The sequence below is a fragment of the Amblyraja radiata genome, chromosome 29 (genome assembly GCF_010909765.2).
Source record: "Amblyraja radiata isolate CabotCenter1 chromosome 29, sAmbRad1.1.pri, whole genome shotgun sequence".
In the NCBI taxonomy this organism is placed as follows: domain Eukaryota; kingdom Metazoa; phylum Chordata; class Chondrichthyes; order Rajiformes; family Rajidae; genus Amblyraja; species Amblyraja radiata.
In genome coordinates, this window is record NC_045984.1 from 28,770,237 (window position 1) to 28,773,197 (window position 2,961).

The window sequence follows — 2,961 nt, forward strand, 5'->3', positions numbered from 1 at the left end:
GCTAATGTCAGTGGCAGGGCAATGACTCACTCCGCAAAAGTGATGAGTGGCTCGGCAAATCTGCAGTAGTAATAATGGGGCAGTAACCAGCATCCAGTTTCCAGTAACACTTTTGTTGTTGTTGTTGTTAGACGGCTTGTCCACACACAGGAACCTCACCCCCTCACTGTTACCCCCCACACACTCCACGCCGCCCATGCACCTTAATATACCCCAAGCTCATCACTACGACACGTTCTGGCACAGTCCACAAACCTTTCCAGTAATGCCCATTCATAGAGGCAGACACTGTGTCTCTCCTCAGCCACCACAGTCCAAATATTATAATCCAAGTTTGTTCCACCTCTCCTGAGAGCTAATGCTGGCTCGAAGGGCCAAATGGCCTACTCCTGCACCTATTGTCTACTGTTTATTGTCTAAACTGGAGATAGGGGAGGAAACCCACACATTCACGAGGAGTCCAAGATCATTTCGTTCTGCTGACTGGTTAACGGGCAACAAAAGCTCTCCACTGTACCTCGATACATGTGGCAATAAACTAAACCGACTAGAGAACGTGCAAATTCCCAATACCCAGATCACTGGACCAATTCTGCCACCTTATTCATGTGTCTTATAAGTTCGTAAGTCGTAGGAGAAGATGTGGGCCATTCGGCCCATTCAATCTACTACACTATTCCATCAGCTCCATCCAAGACCGCAAGAAATTGCAGTGAATTTCGGACGCAGCCCCCCCCCCCCCCACCCCAGACCATCACACAAACCAATCTCCCTTCCATTGACTCCATCTACACCTCACGCTGCCTCGACAAGGCCAGCAGCATCATCAAGGACCAGTCGCACCCTGGCCACTCCCTCTTCTCCTCTCTCCCGTCGGGTAAAGGGTACAGAAGTGTGAAAACGCTCACATCTCTAGATTCAGGGACAGTTTCTACCCTGCTGTTCTCAGGCAACTGAATCATCCTACCACAACCAGAGAGTGGTCCAGAACTACTATCTATCTCATTGGAGACCCTCGGACTATCTTTGATAGGACATTACTGGTTTTATCTTGCACAAAACCTTATTCCTTTTATCATGTATCTGTGCACTGTGGACGGCTCAATTGTAATAATAATAATAATAATGGATGGGATTTGTATAGCGCCTTTCTAATACTCAAGGCGCTTTACATCGCATTATTCATTCACTCCTCAGTCACACTCGGTGGTGGTAAGCTACTTCTGTAGCCACAGCTGCCCTGGAGCAGACTGACGGAAGCGTGGCTGCCAATCTGCGCCTACGGCCCCTCCGACCACCACCAATCACTCACACACATTCACACACAGGCAAAGGTGGGTGAAGTGTCTTGCCCAAGGACACAACGACAGTATGCACTCCAAGCGGGATTCGAACCAGCTACCTTCCGGTTGCCAGCCGAACACTTAGCCCATTGTGCCATCTGTCGTCCCATGTTGTAATCATGTATTGTCATTCTGCTGACTGGTTAACAGGCAACAAAAGCTCTTGACTGTACCTCGGTACATGTGACAATAAACTAAACTAACCTATACCCTCTCAACCCCATTCTCCTGCCTTCTCCCCATAACCCTTGACACACATTCTAATCCCACACACCTCCTCCAATCTCTTCACCCCCCCCTCTCCCCAGGTTCCTTCCCCTGCAACCGCAGGAGATGCAACACCTGTCCCTACACCTCCCACCTCGACTCTGTCCAGGGACGACGACAGTCCTTTCAGGTGAGGCAGAGGTTCACCTCCTGCAACCTCATCTACTGTATCCGTTGTTCAAGGTGTGGACTCTTATATATCGGCGAGACCGAGCGTAGACTGGGCGATCGTTTCACGGAACACCTTCGCTCAGCCCACCTGAACCTACCTGATCTCCTGGTTGCCAAATGCTTTAATTCCCCTTCCCATTCCCACACAGACCTTTCTGTCCTCAGTCTCCTCCATTGTCAGAATGAGGCTAATTGCAACTTGGAGGAACCGCATCTCATATTTCGCTCGGGCAGCTTACAGCCCAGTGGTATGAATATTGGTTTCTTTAACTTCAAGTAACCCCGGCATTCCCTCTCTCTCCATCCCTCCCCCACCCAAGTCGCACCAGCTTCTCGTTCTCACCTAGCAAACAGCTAACAATGGCCTGTTTCCTTTATCATTCTTACTTTTTGCACATCTTTCATTCATTTGTTCTACATCACTCTGCACCGCCGTCTATACCTCTCGTTTCCCTTTCCCCTCACCAGTCTGAAGAAGGCTCTCGGCCCCAGAAACGTCACCCATTCCTTCTCTCCAGAGATGCTGCCTGTCCTGCTGAGTTACTCCAGCATTTTGTGTCTCTCTTCTGAGGAAACACTGTGTGTTTATGAGGGTAAGCAGTGAGTAGAATTAGCAAGACTGTTCCGTTAAAGGGCTAAGACAGGCTCGATGGGCCGAATGTCCCTCTCCTGTGCTGTACTATTCCAGGGTTGTAATAACTTTCTGTTACGTAACTGAGCTTTTCTTGCTAGTCTGGCCAAGGGTACAGAGAAATATTCTTGCTTCATTAAAGTTGTCCTCGGTAAGAATAGTTAACTTACTGTAGCACAGGCTGAAGTTCACCATCTCCAGCTTCTGATGAGCCACGAAATACGCTCAGCACTGCAATCATTAATAACCCAGCACCCTCCTCCGCACATGCATCTGTGCACACGTACACACGCACGCTCACACACATACACTCACACACACACACATGCTCACACACACACACACACACACATGCTCACACACACACACACACACAAATATGCACACACACAGTCTCAGACACACTCACTCATGCACTCACTCTCATACACACATGCTTACACAAACACAAATATGCACATATGCTCTCACATTCTCGCACACACACTTGCTCACTCATACTCACACTCACACTCACACATGCTCACACACATAAACTCAAATGCACAT